Here is a 12,609-nt window from a genome sequence, read left to right as displayed (position 1 = left end):
GACAACTAGGAAAGTATTTTTTTTAATCAAAAGCTCTCGAAGAGAACTTCCTTTCCCTAGTTTTCCTTCTTTATACCTTACCTCATTGATTCTACTTGGTTTTCCTTCATCGGTCTGGCTAAGACTCTGGTAGGTTTTATGATTGGGAAGAAGAGGGCTAGCAGATCAGATGAGAGTTTAGCTTTGTGATGGGGCTCGATGTCACACATACTACAACCGTGATGTCATAGTGGGGCTTACATCCTTCCTTATCATCTTTATTATCTGGGCGGTGTCTGGCTGTTTGGACCACACAGAGCTGTGGGATTGAAACGATCTCAAAACTGGAACCGATTAAATCCCGATTCAAATCCGATCCCGAGACAAATCCCGAAACTGAACCGTTATTTTTCTTGATCTCAAAACCAATACAATTTTGAACCTGAAACAATCCCAGAACCAAAACAAAATCGTTTCGGGTTCAGGATTTCAATTTTCACCTTTTTTCTGCAATATAATTTTTAAAAATGGTCATTTTACATCATTTATCATAAATCAGGGTTCATTAGTCAATTTGGGCTTAAATTTGGTTGAAATGGAAATCTCGAAACCGATACCAATTCAACCCAGAACCAAAACAATTTTTTCAATCCCCGTACAAATCCTGAAACCAAAATGGAAATTTAGAAGAACAAATCTCGAAATGAATCCCATCCCAAAATGAAAAAATTTTAATCTCAAAACCAAAATCCAATCCCTAAATCATTCCAGTCCAGGGCTGTTAAATTACCGTAATTTATTTGCTGGTAAAATACGGCGGTAAAATACGGTATTTTACGGTATTTATGGTATTTTACTAATTTGGATATGAAGAGTTATTTGTAGTTTGACTTTGAAGTTCTGAACTTCTGACCTGCCTCTGAAGTAAATTTTCATCTGTTTTAGGTGTTACTAGAGATTATAGGAAATTTTCCATGGACATTTTTTGGAAATTTATGGGGAAAATTTTTGGTAACTTTCAAATCATAAATTTCCATGGAAATTTGGAAATTTATGAAGGAAATATGGGGAAAAGGTGTTCAATTTGGCTGTTTGGTAAATTATGGTAAAATACGGTAATAAACTTTTGGTAAAATACTGTAAAATATGGTAAAATACCGCTGTAATTTACCAACATAAATTACCTTACAGCCCTGTTCCAGTCCCACAGCTCTGGGACCACACATTAATAGGTGTTCACATCCCTGAGTGTTGCCTTTACTCGTGGGACACGTGTATCCTTGTGCCAAATTAGCAGCTGATCTGCAACAGGGGCCTTCAGGGTGCTGGAACTCACCGTCTATCTATTTCATCTCAATTTTGACAACTTGTTGATTTACTTATTAATGTAAAGCAGACTACGACAAATACAAGAGTGCATTGCCTAACCAAGCTTGTGAATCCACCTTGTGCTATATATTGTTGCGCTATATTACTATTTTACATTCTACATATTTTATCTACCATGCTTGAAACTAATAAACATATCAAAGTGTTTCAGATACTCTTTTCTAGGTAATATTGTGCAATGGTGTCCTTTGTAGCAGTACCAACAAACTTTCCCCTTCTGCCTGGAGGCAAGACACCGCTGGTCAGTAGCCACCAAGAGGTGCCCCTGCTCCTGACTGTCTCTGCAGTGAACCTGATCAAGATTCATGCAGGCTCCTTTCCCTCCTAGTTTAAGGCTATTCTCTACCCCTTGTTATCAGTAGTGATTTTTGATGAAAACTACTAACTTTGGCCGGGGATTGTGCGAAAAATATTGGACGGATTTTCATGGGGTTTGGTTTATTTTACTCAGAAAACATTCAAAAGCGAGGGTATGTCGAGATATTTTTGATTTATGTCATTTTGTGGTCGTCATTGGGAATTGAATGGAGGTACTACTGATGCTCAGATCTCTGTTGGAAAAGCTAAATTAGAAAATATGGCTACATACCCTCCTACCCTCGCTTTCAATGATAAAGTATTAGCATTGGTGAAAAAAAATTGAAAGAATTTTGAAAATTCACGGAGAAATCCCCGTCTGATGTTTAGATGGGAGTGGGTTGCGGGACATAAGTACGACTAAATTCTTCACTCAATTACATGCAATCTTATGAACAAACGTTGAAAATAACAAACAAATCGGCTTCATATTTCAAACGTTTTCGCAGTGGTAGATAATACCCTTAAGATTGTACATTTTATATTGAAAAAAAATGTGGAAATGTATTAATCTGTCAGGGACATGTAAAGACTAAAGTAGGCCTTGTAGTGATGGTGTGAAATGTGAATGGCTTTTTTCAGAGAGATGTGTTTGGGGGTGTGGAGTGCAAAGTTTTGTGAGAGATCTTAGTAGGTATTTTATGGTCGCTGGGGTCACTTGCTTGAAGCTTGCTTCAACTACACCCCTTCCACAAAAAAAAGACTCAATTTTTATTTTAGAGGTTCTAAATTTGAGGATAAGAGGGCCCCACAATCAACACAGATTTTATCATCTAAAGGAGGATGAGCAGTCCACAATCGAAGGGTGCTTTCCCGATTTAAAAAAAGTATAAAATCCGAGCATTAGAATATGTATTAAAAAAATCATAATTCAAACTTTTTTATTTATTCATTTTTTTTAGAGGGCTCAAGTTCTACTTTTTTGTCATCTGGCGGGGGGGGGGGTCAAGAACTACTAAATAGGGGGTTTCCAATCGAAATGGACCAAATCCAAGGATTGAAATGCAAAAACGTAAACATTTCAATTTTTTTATTTAAATAGAGAAAGCTGCAGGTGGGAATTCAAAAACTATTGAATAGTGGTTTTCTGATAAAAATCGACCAAATCCACAAGGATTGGAACGTAATAACGTAAACAATTCAATTTTTGATAAGTTGGAAAACTTTTTGGTAGATATCACTTAATCTTGAGGTGGAGATGAGAAGTCAGCAACTTTAGGGGAAGGGAGAACAAAATTGCAAAAAAAAATTCTCAAGTAGGTACCTATAAATAAGAGCCACCCATAGTTAATTCCAACAAAATATTTATTTATCGTGATGTAATATATACTTTTTTTTTACAGAATACCTACCTACAGCATAAATTTTTATTTAATAAAAAAAAAATGTATCTTTGCACATTCACCGAGCACAACTTTTCACACATTTTGAAAGATTAGATTACAATACAAATTTTTAGCATCTTGAAATACCCTCCATGATTATAAAAAGAGTTATATCTATGTACTTAGTTAGGCCTGCAGTTGAATTATAATTACCTCTGGTCTTTTGTTTCTTGATAACAAAAATTAGGAAAATTTAATTATTCGACTGATAATTTTACCTTCTATAACAACGGTTTATATGAAATGAGCTATTTTTATACATGTGTGAGTATTTATTTGGTAGGTATCGACTACAAATTGTTACGCAATCACCCTTCAATTTTTCAGAGTTGAAAGATAAAATAGGTTCTTAAAATGCCGATAAATAATACTAATAGTACACGCATGATAAATGAGTATATTTCAACACAATACAAATTAAAATAATGATGCTTTATTTGGTTAATGAGCATGAAAAATATATAAGAGAAAAATCTCTACTATTGGACTAGATATTAAAACTCGTAATTTTTCTCGTAAGTAGGCTAAAAAGCATGTTTTGTGAGTATTTTTACCAAATGGGCAAAGATACCGACAAAACAAGCCTCTGTTCAAGCGACAAAATGATAGTTAAGGGAGGAAAAGAATCAACGATATGTAAACCGAATCATACAGAGTAATAAATCTAAGCATTTTTGCAGTTTTCTTTTCTTTCATAACTGCAAAAAAAAATTGCAGAAGGTAAGTTGTGATCTTCTTCCATACAAAACAACAAGTAAAACACCATTATTAATCAAGAATTCAAGCGTTCAAGCAAAAAGTAGGTCGTTTTGAATGCTTAAGGGATGAATTTTAGGAGAAAAAGGCAAAAATATCACATATTATGAATAAAACGTTGATTATCTATAGATTTTTTGAACCGTATAATATCCAGAAAATTATAAGTATGCCTTTAAAGCTATGTTATACGAATTTTCATGATTTAATCCATCCAGCATGGCATCAATAATTGAAAATTATAGATCTCTCAACTGTATAGGTTTGAAAGAAATCCAAAAATGATTGAGGTTCAGCTCTGGTCTAGATCAAAGTCGATGTTTTCGAATCTGCTTTATGCATTCTGTGAAACATTTCGTAGTTTTCCTCTTCGATTTAATTCTTTATCATTTGCCTCACTGAGGAATCCATTTGTTGTTTCGATCGTTCATTGTCGAACTGGAAATCCAAGTAGTGATGAATAGGAGGTCACAAAAGCCAAAAGGCATTCTATAGATCGTTTTTTTTTTACGAGTATTACGTAGGTTTCAATCATTTTCATTACATTCGAATCTAGTTATGATTGCATATCGCATTATCTTCACATGTTATAAAATAAATATTCACGTGTTTTATCCAATACTGAGAATTTCAGGATCCTCGTGTTGGTGTCTCTGTCACTGTAGGTGTAGGCGTGGATAACAATCTTCAAATAGATCTTCTTCGAACACTGGCATGAGTTTTTAATGACGGCGTTTAGATTTGAATCGAAAAGAGGTACTCCCAGGGATCAATACCTTACAACGTGAGGTTCTGAATATTTATACATTTCCAGCGAGAAGTTCATCATATTTTGGTATCATCATTCTACGTCAGATAATCCAAGACGTAGGTAGCATTTCCTTATGAATTCACAGCCTCAGAAAATAGGTTTTATTCCACCGCATCAAAAACAGTCATGTCACAATGATATGAAACTCTCGGAATATTTAACTTTGACTGCTTCTCTTAGTTCAGCTGCTAGCTGCTCTTTAGATGTGTAGTATCATCATGTTCCAAAACGAATACTTTTCGCCGATCAATTTCAATCCCAATATCATACCCTTATTCTCACATTCACCTATTTAAAAAATTCAAACAAAGAATTACGTACTCACTTTTACACTGGAATTATTCTAGATTGATTTTGAAACCAGAAAATCGAAAATTTTTAATCAAAAAATTACTTCAACCAACCGTTTTATTTTTTCTGAATTCAGCAACATCGTTCTCCAATTCGATATCATTTCCGCGCGGTGTTAAGGCAAAACAGACCACCTTTAAGATAAAATATTCTAGAACAACAGACAGGTTACAGCGTTATCACAAGAAGTTACTTTTGCTGATAATAAGGTAATTTTAAAAAAGCTGACCAGTTTTTGTAAAATTATAAAGTAAAAAGTTTCATCAAATTTTACTAAAATTGAGGTAAATTTTGAAATGCTCCACTGCAGATGAGATGACACAAAATCAAAAACTTTTGTAACTGAAAACTGGCAGGAGGGGTTGACGAAAAGTCAAAAATCCCAAAAAATCACTTGTTTTCTCCTTTTCAAATTGCTCTAGGAAGCTGATTTTTGGATATGATATACAACTTTTGATTTTCTATCGATTGACTTTTAGTTTGCCCTTTTTGGACTTTTTCATTCCCTCGCTACCACCTCCCAAAAATTTGGACATTCGCGAATATTGACCCAAGGTCCTCCTCCCTCGAACACTTTAATTTGTACGCCGAACCAAGTCTAAACACCAAATTTGAGCAAATTTTGTTGAAACCTCGAAAAAATGAGAAAAATTAAAAATTTTAAAAATCAGACATTTTTATGGATTTGGACTCGTCTTTGTTTTATAGAAGATCAAGCTAAAAATGGACAGAAAGGTATCTACTTTTTTGCTATTTTTGCAAGAAATAATCACGTTCTATTCCTAGAAACTTTGATGAAAAAGGCAAGATTTTTATCGAGAAAATGTTTCAAACTTATATCAATTAAGAGGAGAGAGAGGTAATAATTCGAAGAAAACTAAGGGGAAAAAACTTCAAAATTCTGATACAAACATGACTAGGAAATTTTGGCAAACAGGGCTTCGAAAGATAAATTCCATGAGCTGAAGAGACTGAACAGTTTTCAATTTTTTTTAGAAACGAAAAAAAATTTTAATTAAAATTTTAAAAGAAGAATGAATGAAAAATTTAAAAATTTAATTTAAAAACATCAAAAATGGCTAAAAGCAGGACTTTTTTGAAATTTTAACAAGAAAAAGAGATTTTTAGCAGACAAAATTTTTAATGCTTCAATTTGGGAGCGATGATGAAGACCGAGAGGTGGTGTAGAAATTTCTTCGATTCAAAATTTTCTAGTTTTCAAAGAATACAAAAAAATGTGGGGGGGGGAGGAGAATTCTAAGTACCTACAGAAGAGAGTATTTGGAAAATTACAAAGCTTGAATGAAAAAGCTCTTTATTCATAAATCAGATGATCCTTCAGAAATGAAAAAATGAAGAGATACAATTCAACTATTTTTAAAAAAACTAGTTTGAACTGGCTACAAACACCTCCCCCCTCCCCCAAAAAAAGTGAAAAAGAAGAACTTTTTTGTAGGAAAAAAAACTAAACATTTTTTTGCAAGAAAACGAGACTTTTAACAGGAATTTTTTTCAAAAAAATTCTTCAATTAGAGAGCAAAAGTGAAGGGCAAGAGATGGTGCCAAAATTTATTCAATTTAAAATTTTCAAGTTTTCAAACAATACGAAAAAAAATGGAGAAAAATAATTCTAAAAAAAAAGAAGCGAGTAGATAAACGGATTCACATCAAATGACCCTTGTGAAATGAAGAAATTCATTAAATTGCAACCACCCCCCACCCAAAATGTGGAAAGGCAGGACTTTTTTGTATAATATTGGTAAAAAAAAGTTTTCCTGAAGCGAAACTTCGATTTTAAAAAACAAGACTTAAAACATATTGGAACCCTCGCCGAAGAATTTTGTATTTTTCCCCTCATCATCCCCCCCTCCAAAAAAAAGTGTTTCAAAGAGTGAAAATCCAATCCAATAAGAATTGTTTGCTTTGTGAAACAATTTTTTCGGAAAATGTCTGCTGTTGCTTTGTTTAAGCACTAATTTTACCTCAATTTTCATAAAATAATGGTGCAAATGTATAATTATGAACGATTTATATTATGCAGAAAATCACTTCAAATTTTGACTTTTTCAATATTCACTTGGATATTTCGTTCAGTACTCCTTTTGAAAAGTTTTTGACTCTACTATGCCAAAAAATACTCAACTTTGAAACCCCTTGACTCAAACACTTCTACAGCAAGGAATCTTCAAAGTTTTCCAGGTAATCTCCCCCTCAAAGAAAGCAATGAACTTTCGCACCAATTTTTGTCAAAATCCCAGCTCGATCCCCTCCCCAAGCCCCTTCGGGCCCTCGAAAAAATAAAAAGCAAAAAACATAAAAACTGAAGAAATTGTAGGGCTTATGTACAATGCACTAAATAAAATTTTTCAACTTTTTTCTACCCTCTTCCCCTCCCCTGGATTTTATCAGCGCGGCTCTACCCCCCCCCCTTCCCCCCTTATTCAACATTTCTCAGTTTCCAAAAAATAACTAGAAATTTCAAGACAAGAAAATATGTAAATAAAAAATCTCAAACTGAAATTTGAAAAAAAAACATGGAAAATTGGTCATTATTTTTCAATTTTGGCAAAACCAGAACATGTATTCACAAATTGTGTAGAATTACGATTTTAAAAAAATTTTTGCAAAAAAAAACTAAGCTTTTTTAAACGTTTGGCAAAACTTACGATTTTTTTACAAGTTTCACACAAACCATCAGAACTTTTTTTGCAAGTTTGGTAAAAATATAGACATGAGGTATCGTAAAAATTTGTAATAATTTTGCAAATGTATCTAAAAAGCAAAACTTTCAGGCACGTGAAGAACAAATCTTGTCGATATTTAATCGATAAGAAATTACGACATTTTTTCAGCTTGATTTAAAGCCAATATATTTAAAGCAATAAAAAACGACATGAAATATTCAGAAGTCTGATAACGACATCAGATATAAAACTGGGACAAAAATTTAAATAAAAATGTCTCATTTACCTTTAGATGGTTATCAATACATTTCTTCAAATGCTTTGGCATATATGTACATCGCAACCATACACAACATTAAAATCAAATCGCTATAGTTGAAATTGGAATACAGAATAATACAATAGGCACATATAAACTGCTGACGTTTTCCAGCCAATCAGAACATCATGTTCCACTTTGTGGAGATTCTGATAGACTGAGAAACTGTCTGCCACATCGCAAGAGAATATTCTGATATTCTGAGGCTTGAAATTAAACATGTAGAAATATCTCGAAGAAAAATAAATTCAATAAGCAGCGTATCAAAAATATGTTATGGGTACTAATAAAAAAATCTATCGATAATCAAAAAATGCTTATCTAGGTAACCTCATGGTAAGTAAATCGCGCCAATTTCCAATCTTAATTTAGTTTTGCGATTAATTTATAGTAAGCACTAAGCAGTGGTTCTTAAAAATTATTCGAATTGTGCGAGAAAAAAAAATACTCAGGTAGAGCATCGTAAATTTACTTTTCGGTCAATTTTTTTTTTGTTTAATTCAAACAACAGGAAATAAAAATTAAAAATATATTTAAAACTATTTAAGACTTCGGTGGAATCTTAGGAAATTTCACCGAACAAACTTGGATCATCATCAATAATTTTTTCAAGAAACTTAATAAAAATTTTCCAAGAAGGAAAATTGATCAAAATTAATAAAATTATAACATCTCGTAACTTTTAATCACCTTCGTATAGAATCTTTTAAATCTCATCAAATGAGATAGTGGTAATTAAGGATGGGGGGGGGGGGATTCGAATCAATTGAGCTTCCGATCACACATTTTCTCTTTCCTTGCTTCCTTTAAAGATAAAAGAAAACATTCGAAGTCCACCATCTCGACATTAATTCCGAAAATATCGCTTCATTGAAACGTTATCTCAAAAAACACTTACCACTTTTCGACCTGAAAGGAATTTTAGCCCTGAGAGAAAACTTTATCACGAGTGACCTAATGAGCATAATTTTTAATAAAAAAAAAAACAGACCCCCCCCCTTTTGAGCACATTAAATTGAACAAAGTCACGTTTTTTCTTCCTAAATTTACCACGCCGCCGTTCGTTATATTATTTGATTTACGATTTGTTTATATGTACCTATACGAGTTCGTATAAATTTCAATTTGATTTCCAACGTTAATAATCTCGAAATGTAGACGATTAATTACCGATAACCGCTGACCTACTGTATAATTTAAATTGAACTGCAATATCACACGTTGAATTATGTATTTGTATGAAATACTCGTAAACTAGTCGAAAGAATTTTTTACGAGAAATATATCTATTGTAGAAAAAAACTTGCAACGTAAGGACGTCAAATTTTTGGACAGGGGATTGAGTAAGGGTCGAAAATTTTCGAGGATGAGTTCCTTATGCCTTGACGTGTTCCAATGTAGTGATAATTTTTTAATATCGTCTCCATCGAGGTGTTTTTATTTCAATCTGGTCGCCATGATGAGGTACATATTTTAAAAATTAGTAGATTTTTCAAAATTTCTTCATGTTCTACAGAAAATGAATAGGTATAAAAATTAAAAGGGGAGGACTTTGGAAATAATCGAAACAATTTCAACTTTTTAAAATTAAGGGTGAGTCTTTTGGGAGGAGAGGTCAGGAGAGGAGAGGCGAAGGGAAGGGGGTACAAAAGGAAGTGGTCTTGAAATATTCGTATCTAATTAATTTAAAAATTCATTAAAGAAGGATGGAACGATTTAAAAAAAAATACAAGATGAAAAAGATCATGCAAAATATTACGAAAGGGGTGATATGAAAAAATATTATTATAAGCTTCAATATTTATTTTGATGAGATACACGTGAGTATTTTTATTAAATTGAGCGTCAAATTTTTAATATCGAATAAAAGTCGTGATCATTTCATTTTAACCCCAAATTGATGAGAATTACATAGATTAGAATTGAAATACGGATCGCTGATCTCAAATTTTGTGTCACGACTTTTCGTTTTCAAGGCAGGGCCCCCAGTCATAGTTTTCTGAGTGAAGTTCAAACTCTTTAAAACGTGAAAATTCGAATGAAACGAATACCGTGAATAATCCATACGTTATAAAAGCCCCCCCCCCATGAAGAGGGAGAACGGGGGCTACATCCCAAAAAGATTTTTTAAATAGCCAGATTTTTCTAATATTCAAGAATAAAATTCTTTTACCCAAAATTGTAGGAAATTCGTCAAATGAAGGTTATGAGATCTATCACTGAATGGTGGGGAGGGGGGTGGAAGAGAGAAAAAAGTGATCGTATGCTTCCAAAGTATTGAAAATGGGATTTTTTTTCATTTTATTGTTACTTTTTGTAGATCTTGGAGAGTAAATTTTGACCCAAAGAGACGCTAAAAATTTATTAATTAAAAAAAATTGACTAAGTTTTGTTTGCTTTACTTACTTAGTTGTTGCTCGTTTGACAACATTTTGGACTTGTCTTTTTACGAGGACTTTATTCGATTTAGTCGATTCTTCATCATATTTTTGTTCAACTCATATTTTTGTTGAAGAAACACGACTTTGCAAAAATATAGAAATGAGAAAAAGAAGAAAAAGAAAAAGCAAAGTATGTTTGGAAACAAAAAGAAAGTCAAGAACGTGGTGTAACAGAAAGAACCTTCAGTAATCAAAAAAGATTGATGGTAACGATAATACACCTTTTGGGGGGGGGGAGTGAAAAAACAAACACTTTTTACGAGAAGCCAAATACATAAGTATACATATTTTATTTATTTTTTTAAATCAAGAAGTATGAAAAAAACAGGCATAGACTGAGGAGTGAGGACAAACATGCCCAATTATAAAATTTTTTGTTTTTATTTACCTAGCTAAAAATTCGTCGAATGCGTTATTCTCGCGATAAAACAACAACAAAATTAACCTAAGAAAAAGGAGAAGAAAAAACCAAGTCTTATAGTCCGGCATATGACAATAGGAGTAATTGCACCCCCCCCCCGCCGATCCTCCGGGACAACTTTTTTCTTAAAGGGGACATCCTAAGGAACATTTTAAAGCAAACTTGCCAAAAAAAAAGTTGGCCTTACTCACAAAATGGCGGCCATTTTGATTGACAGGTCAGCCGAAATTGCAGATTTTGCGTTTTAACATAGGACTTGCACGAAATTTTCCAAACTTTACGAATGCGAATCGATAGATCATGCAAAAATTTATCACCTATCAAAATTTCAAGTGCTGAAGTGAGTTTTTCGATTTTTGGTGAATTTTTGAAAATCGAATTTAGGCCAAAAATGAGGGAAAAAATCAAAAATTTACCAAATTGACCAAGAAAGCTGAAATTTGGGATATACCCTATTTTCGACATGCCAAATCGATTGGAAACTGTTTCAACCCGTTTTGAGCAGTTCTGGAGCCTCCAGCAAATTTTTGAAACTCGAAATTCCCACAAAATTCCATCAAATTAGAGTTGTAAAGCTAAAATTTATTCTAAAAGCTAATTTCAATACGCTACGAAGTACTGCAGGTGAATTTCAAGTCGTTTTGGATCCTCCAGCGACTTTTTAAAAATTCCTAAAGCCTCCAGCAGATTTTTGAAACGTGAAATTTCCCCAAAATATCATTAAACTAAGATGGAGAGTCGAAATTCATTCTGCAAACTAATTTCAATACGCTACGAAGTTGGCTGCTGATGAATTTCAAGTCGTTTTGGAGCCTCCAGCAACTTTTTGAAAGGTTGTATGACGTTTTTTTTTTTGGAAAATTAAAATTTCCTAAAAGTAGCTGGAAGCTTAAAAACCATTTGAAACTACCATGTAGTCTGCGAAGTAAATTTCAGCTTGCCAACTCCATTTGATAAATTAATGTTGGGGAAATTTCAAGTTTCAAAAATCTACTGGAGGCTCCAGTAATTTTCAAAAAAGTCGCTGGATGCCCTAAAATGACTTGAACCCACCTGAAATCGCCTTCAGAGGTTGTTAAAATTGGAGTGTAGAGTAAATTTCAGATTTCCATCTCCATTTGATGAAATTTTGTAAAAAATTAAAGTTTCAAAAATCTGCTGGAGGCTCCAGTAATTTTCAAAAAAAACCGCTGGAGGCCCTAAAATTACTTGTGCTCACCTGAAGTCGTCTTCAGAGGGTGTTAAAATTGGAGTGTAGAGTAAATTTCAGATTTCCATCTCCATTTGATAAAATTTTGTGAAAATTTAAAGTTTCAAAAATCTGCTGGAGGCTTTAGGAATTTTTAAAAAGTCGCTGGAGGATCCAAAACGACTTGAAATTCACCTGCAGTACTTCGTAGCGTATTGAAATTAGCTTTTAGAATAAATTTTAGCTTTACAACTCTAATTTGATGGAATTTTGTGGGAATTTCGAGTTTCAAAAATTTGCTGGAGGCTCCAGAACTGCTCAAAACGGGTTGAAACAGTTTCCAATCGATTTGGCATGTCGAAAATAGGGTATATCCCAAATTTCAGCTTTCTTGGTCAATTTGGTAAATTTTTGATTTTTTCCCTCATTTTTGGCCTAAATTCGATTTTCAAAAATTCACCAAAAATCGAAAAACTCACTTCAGCACTTGAAATTTTGATAGGTGATAAATTTTTGCATGATCTATC

General features: G+C 33.1%; 1 long non-coding RNA gene across 1 annotated transcript; it reads right to left on the bottom strand.

Moving 5' to 3' along the window:
• Positions 1 to 3,044: 3,044 nt before the first annotated feature.
• On the bottom strand, positions 3,045 to 8,271 carry LOC135844269 (uncharacterized). Its single transcript, XR_010558486.1, has 3 exons — positions 7,999 to 8,271; positions 5,082 to 5,179; positions 3,045 to 4,965 (listed from the first exon to the last, which is right to left on the bottom strand). It is a non-coding gene; the product is annotated as an uncharacterized LOC135844269 (long non-coding RNA).
• Positions 8,272 to 12,609: the final 4,338 nt, after the last annotated feature.

The sequence above is a fragment of the Planococcus citri genome, chromosome 4, assembly GCF_950023065.1.
Source record: "Planococcus citri chromosome 4, ihPlaCitr1.1, whole genome shotgun sequence".
NCBI lineage: Eukaryota > Metazoa > Arthropoda > Insecta > Hemiptera > Pseudococcidae > Planococcus > Planococcus citri.
The sequence above is the reverse complement of the archived record's forward strand: the minus strand, read 5'-3'. Positions and strand labels throughout refer to the sequence as shown.